Here is a 6,866-nt window from a genome sequence, read left to right as displayed (position 1 = left end):
AGAAAGTGGGGTTCTACAAAGACTACACTAGATTGTGTGTAGATTTTATGTTAGATTCTAAGATGCAAAGCTCAAGTATGTGCTGATAGTACAAGCTACAGTCAAGAAAGACTAATCAAAACCATTCTAGAAGTTATTTTAGCACAGTAGTGGGGCAGTCTTCATGCAGACCAGTGTACAAACCAAACTGCAGTGCTAAGGAGAAGGAAATCTAAAAAGTTGGAAAATGTTGTTACAGTCTTTTTTTTTTATTGGAAGAAACTTCTTTATCTTTTTAGGTCTAGTGGCCAGATGTATTTTGTGTTGGAAAAAATGAGTCTATCAGTACATGGTAAGAAGTTGGAGGAGGAGAAGTGAAAGAGGGCCATGAAAGTTTCCTCCCTGCCTCAGAAGTGGTGAAAGGGAGGTGTGTTTGGGAGGGCTGAGGTTACTGCAGGGCAGCAAACACCCTTTTCCTCAAGGTGCAAGTAGTTTTTTGCCCTTTCATTTATGAGCTGTAGGAGATGCTTTTAGTGAAACAACAGAAAGAAATTCCATGTGTTTGCCTTGCTGTGATCAGATAATAGGTCTAAACTGAGCCTGTCTTGGTTTTTAAGTGTTGGTAACTTTTTTGTGCTTTATTTGTAGCAGTCCTAATACCAGTATTTGAGGAATGTGTAGCTTGCCTTCTGTTTGCACCTCCCATGGAACCTCTGCAGCACAGCAGTAGTAGAAAGATTTTCTCCAAAGGCATCTTGCAGCAGATCTGAAGTTCAGATTAAAGCTACTGAGCAGTTGACCAGCTTCCACCATTCATTTTGGTCAGTAACTTTGCTTTAGTTGTAGCTTTCTGCTTGAGGAAATGAAATGAGTCTCAGCGTGGTCTGTCTGGACTGTAGTTAAAGAGTGTGTAGCTTTCCACTAAATCTTGCTGTGTTTCAAAACTAAGACAGTAAGAGAAGGAAATGGGTTTGCTGGGAAGTCTAGAGCTGACAGCATACACAGCTTTAATGTCATTGGGTTTATTTGTTGTTACCTGAGTAGGCACTAGAAGGAGAAGAACCTGCTTATGGCCCCTGAGGCCTTGTCCAGGCCTGTTGTGTTCAGTAACAGACCAGCATGTGACACAAAGCCAGTCGTCTGGGGGTTGCAATCCCCTTCATTTGAACAACTCACCCAAGTAAAAACTGCAGATCACATTTCTGCATCTCTGTCTCAATCACATTCAAAAGCCTTAGGGAAAGGTGTGTGTGGGACACCTGAAGGAGCAGCACTCAGCAGCCGTGAGCTGGAACCAGAGGGGACAGCTCTATGAACTGGTGCCTCACACTCCTCCTCAGCTCTGAGGAAGGTCACACCATTTGTATGATGAGGTATGTGTTAATTTCTCTGTTAATTTGTTGGCTCTCTTGCAAAGCAGTCTTCTGGCTGGGCTGAGAGTCAGTCAGACTCTGTGCTCTGAGTTGTTGGGCTTTCAGCCACAGCAGTGTTCTTGGAAGAAATTTCTAGGCATTGCTTTTTACAGATCACCTTTTATCCTTTGAAAAGTAAATGCTGAAGTTTACCTTTTGCTGTTAGTGGAACTGCATTTGGCATGTTTTCACAAGCAGCCAGCTCCTGTCAGATGAAATCCATGTAGGGATTTCACCAGTTATGGAGAAATTTGGAGATCACCAACCTGAAAAGCAGTTTCTGTGCTAACTGAAACTTATGTGCAGTTCATCTTTGACAAATTTTGGGTATATCCCCATTTATTCTTAAAAAGTTCTTCAGGATGGTCAGGCATTCCCACAGAGGTCATTGCAGCTTCAGGGTCTTGTTGCACAGTGAATGTTGGGAGTTTTTAAAAGACTTTAAATTTTAAAAAAGGGGAAGATGACACCTTAGGGGTGTGCTAAGGTTCAGTTGTTATTACCATTAATCCTTACCAGAGGAGTATTTTCTGTTGTTTTCTCAGAAAGGAAACACTTGCAAAAGAGAGCAGTTAACCAACACAGCTTGATAGTAGATGCCTGTGATTACAGGATTTCTTCTCAACCAGAAATAAAATACAAAGAAATCTGAACAGGAATGTGTTTGTGGGGGATTGTTTCCTCATTTGGGACTTTAAGTGATTATTTTACATCTATAAAGAGTGTATAATGTCTGAGAAGACACAGTAGGCTACCCAAGCAGAGAAAGAAAATAATCTACTCTGATACTAATACCTTACAAATATATTTAACAGGAAATGATGGATCTTGGAAATGCAGTGGGGGAAAAAAATGAGGCATCAGCCTTCCTTCACCAGGAGATGGTGCTGTTTAATTTTTAACTAATTCTGAATTTCTCTACTGATTTGTGGCTTGAGTCTTTGAAAGAAAGAGGTTATTTTTCTGAATTTTTTTTTTTTTAAAATTCTCCTCTACCTTGCATAATTCCAACAGCATAGCTTCAGGAATTCTGGGACTATTTTTTACATGGCTACTAAACATGAACTAGCCCACAAAATTACATTTACCAGCTTGCAAGCAAGACTTAGTCTGTTTTCCTAAAGTATCACCAAAAGGAAAAAGGCAGTATGTATTTCTCTTGTTTCTGAAGTGAAATCCTAAAATACTGATTTATCCAAAGGCTTGTATGGTTTTCCTCTAATAATTACAAAAGTATTCCTTTCCATTGCTGTATAAAAATACAGTTTCCTTAGTTCTGCTTCCCCACTTGAATCCCCCTAACTAGCACCATCAATGTCCCAGCTCCTACCCCTCTTTTGCAGAGAGCTCATCTACCATTAGGCAACAAAACAACAGCAGAACATTTTCCTCTTAAGCAGGGTTCAACTGCAGAGACAGACTGGAGCTTTCTGGTATTCTGGTTCATCAAGAAAGTCTGAGTTTTTAAAAGATGAACATTGACAATGTTGAAGTTATACCTATCATGGATTTAAAAACATTTTCAAAGAATCACAGTCATATAGAAAATCAGATATTAGATATGGCACTGTTTAGTGTAGCAGTGTACAAAAAAAAGCTCAGAGATGTTGCTTCTTTTAATTCACTTTAATCTGTGTTTAAAGGGTGGCGGTTTGACAGTAAAATGAACTTAGAAGATTCAGATGTCTTACTGTTACTGCCTCAGTGCTACCCATGCAGTAGTGAGCTTTATTATTTTTAGACTTCAGCTTAAGCATTTCATGTAATTTGCAGTATATTAGCATGCATATTTTTTATAGCCTCTTTTTTTCCTTTTGCACAGTCCCATGCCTCCTCAGCCCTCAAGGAGACCAGATGCAGCAACAGCTCATTTTCCTAAGCAGGGAACTCAGTAGGAGAGGTTTGGCTCTCGGAGCAACAGTTTGCCTTGTGCAGGTTATGCAGAGCAGAGACAGTGTCAGGTATGCATTAATGACATACCAATGTATATATATTGTATGTTCTTCTTTCTTGGCACTGGGAACAAATTACCACAATTCATATTGGTAGTAGTTATGTCACTCAGTAAAGGTGTGAACAAATAAGAAGCCTAAACCCACCGTTTCACTAGAGGAGTGTTTTCCTCAGGAATATTGCATACCTGCCATTTCCATTCTAGACTGGATACATTTTGCAATGTTTTCATCATGGTTTGACTTCCACAATAGCCCTGTGACTTCTTTGGCCCTCCTGTTTAGGCCACAGAGACTCCCTTCTGTTTTTTGTTAGGTTTTTTTTTACAAACACCTCAATAGCAACAAAGTGTCCTGCTGTTGCTGCTGTCCAGCTGGCCTTGCTGAAAGGTTTTTAGATATTTCAAAACCTGCTTCCATATATGTGCACAAAATCTTAATACATTCAGTTATTTGCCTGAAACTAGTCTCCCAAAGCTGATGCTGAGTAGACATTCATTAAAAGCACATATATTCAGATACTAATAAATATATAAATGTAGTTTGAGTAGATACCAATTATTTTAATAGCCAGCATCCTGGGGACTGTGTGTCATGCTACTAATTTAATTCTTATCTCTTTACAGCAATACTAAGTACCAGTGCTTCCTGGACCTGGAATGTCTTGGAATGCTGCATGATTGATGGACAATCCAAATGCTGAGAGATCAGTAAGACCTTGTGGGCTGGGACACACAGGAAATGGCCATAGCTATGAAAAAGCACAAAAAGTTATTGCAAAAAAAAAAAAAAGGTAGAGAAGGTGATTATGAAACAAAACATGGTATTAGCATCTGATTTGTTTGCTATGTAACTGATGACAACTTTTTGTGAATACCTGATTTTACAGTTTACAGAGCTGCTTCCAAGTGTTGCTTGAGTTGTAATTAACCATATGTCCTGTGCCTAAATGACAAGAAGCTCCTATCACACAAAGCTTCCCTTCCTCAGAAGAAACACATAAGGAAATGACAAATTCTTCCTTGTTTGCTTCCCAGGATGGTTTAAATCTGTATCAAAGGAAAAGAGGGGTAAGGGGCTGCATTTTTTCATATTTCTGAGCAAGGGTTGTCAAAGACAGATTCTGCCAAGTAGTTCTTGCTTCTCATTGTCCATTTGGCTCACTCAGTTATTTGTGATGTTTGCTGCACTTTGTCATGATCTCCCTCCTCATGCTGGTGAGCTGTGGTTCCAAATCTAATGCTGCTGGTAGGACCATGAATTTCTCTTGGCTGTAATGATGAAGATTCTTCAGGGCATCACAAGAAGTAGAGCCTGTTGTGCCTTAACTGCCATTGCTTTGTTTTTTCCCCTTAAAGAGCCAATAATCAAAAGAGAGAAAACAACAAATTGCATCCAGTTTTGCACTGTGCAGTAAGAATCTGCATTCTTGTTACACCACTTATGTGCAGAATGAGGTGAAAGGGAAGGCTCAGTTCTCAGGCAGAGCCACTTGGTCTCCCTGACCCTGGCAGCACTGCACAAAGGCAACAAGGCACTGGGCTTCCCACTATGCCAAGGTCTATCAAATACTGAAGGACTGCCCATGTAGCCACCTTTTGAGTCCATTCTGTTGTCACTTATTTCTTTTCACTTTGTCTTCCTTTGTTGTCTTATTGACCCTAACAGCTGAACTGGTTTGCCTTCAAAAATGCAGTGGCCTTCTTTGTAACTTGTTCTGTAAAGGATGAAAATAAATGCAGCTATGGAAAATTGGCCACTGTGCCACTAACTAACAAATTAGAAGTCCTGGATATATTTCCCATTCCCAAAAAGTCTTAAGCACATTATTTTAACACTTACCTTAAATTATTCTTTTCCTTACTACTAGGTAATATGCAACACTATAAGACAAGATCAGAATCTTAAGGTTTTTAGAAAGGTGAAAATATTGGCATTTATTTTCTGTAAATCAGAGTGCTTTCCTTGCAGCAGCTCCATACCTTAACTGCATTCTGGCATTCCCATGCTCTGCACAACTTCATTGCTGCCCAGACTGTGTTGCCTTTCCTATCCAAGAACATTAGTAGCAAAGCCAGAAATCTTTTCATCTCCCTTCATTTTGCTTTCTGTTCCTTGCAAAAACTTTGTGAATAGGTACAGCTTCCTGCTGGGGAATAAAGGAAGGGTGGCTCCAAAGCTAGCAGGTTTTCCTGTCTCTCTAACTTAGCTGCCATCCTAGCTGGCATTCTCTAATCTTCAGCCACAATTGCCTTTTTTTGTTTCTCCCCCAATGTCACAAATATCCCAAGAGGGTAAGCTTCACTGGTGTTGCCTCTACAGCTGCAAGAAACCCTTGGGCATTTAAGTCTGGGCTTATCACATACTGAGGGCAGATTTGCCAACTGTTAAATCAGTTTTTCATGGTCTCTGCATTGAAATCACAGGCACCAAAATTCATTAAAAAGAATCCAAAGATGTTCTGAATGGGGACTGCTTGCAAACCTGCAGCACAATGTCTTCCTTGACTGAAGACAGCCCAGAACAATGCTGGTATCTACCAGTGTTAAGAATTTAGTTGCTGATTAAAGCACAAAGGAGCTGAATGTTCATCCTAGCAACATCTGCACAGCCAGCTTGAAGAAGCAGCGTGTTCTAGCATCACCAGAGGATGAAGCATGGGAGAATGCCATTGCTTTTATTTGTCTTGCTGCTCTTGTAATGGGCATGTTCAGGAAAAGCATCCTTCTATCATCCAGTTATTTTTCATTTCTATCAGAAGTGAAAATGGTTCCTCCTGTTATCTTCAGAAACATACAGAAGTGGTGTTGGCACGTCTGGTTAGATCCTAGACTATCAGTCTAATCTACTTTGGCCCCAGAAAGTCAAATCTTATTGTATGAGTGAATGTTGTCAATTAATTCCTTTTTTTCTGTCACTTCTTAGCCTCCAGTAGTCCCATCATTTAACACACTCTGGAGCTGTTGGCCTCTAGCTCCATTACCAACCTGAAAGTGATCAGAGGATTTGGGAGTGTTCAGTAGGTATCCCACCATTGCTTTGAAAAGGGGTAGCAGAAAGAGGTGAGGCAATCCTGTCAGACACACACGGTGCTGGCAAGGGAAGAGCTATCTGGAAGGTGTGCACTCCTGCTGTTTAAATGGAAATAAACTTTCACAGAAAATGAAACTTCCCTCATCAGACTCTTGCTGTCAGGCTCTTCAGTCTCAGAGTTGCAGGTCAGCCGTGTGGGCAGGCACTGCACCTGAAACACTTAACCACTGATGGTCGGGTCATCAGGATTAACCTCAGGCAGCTGAGGGTAATCTCAGTAAATGAGAGCTGGGAAGAAACTGCTGGGAAAACTCTGGAGTCACTCCTTCCAACACCAGTAATACTAAGGAATGCCTTTTTGAGGATGCCATCTGCAAAGCGTTGTGCTTTGGTGCTTTGCCTCTCACCTGGGGAGCAGAGAACTTCTGTAACTGTGTTCTGAGCTGAAGGGTGTGGTGGTTACTTCCCCGTCAGGTATGAACAGTTTAAA

The 6,866-nt window shown here is 40.7% G+C and overlaps 1 long non-coding RNA gene across 1 annotated transcript; it reads left to right on the top strand.

Annotated features, from left to right (window-relative positions):
- The first annotated feature begins 1,142 nt into the window (after nucleotides 1-1,142).
- LOC127389684 (uncharacterized) lies at nucleotides 1,143-5,616 on the top strand. Its single transcript, XR_007890696.1, has 3 exons — nucleotides 1,143-1,352; nucleotides 3,214-3,352; nucleotides 3,970-5,616. It is a non-coding gene; the product is annotated as an uncharacterized LOC127389684 (long non-coding RNA).
- Nucleotides 5,617-6,866: the final 1,250 nt, after the last annotated feature.

This window comes from Apus apus, chromosome 12, assembly GCF_020740795.1.
Source record: "Apus apus isolate bApuApu2 chromosome 12, bApuApu2.pri.cur, whole genome shotgun sequence".
Lineage (NCBI taxonomy): Eukaryota > Metazoa > Chordata > Aves > Apodiformes > Apodidae > Apus > Apus apus.
Note: the sequence above shows the minus strand (reverse complement) of the source record. Positions and strands in the feature narration are given on the sequence as shown.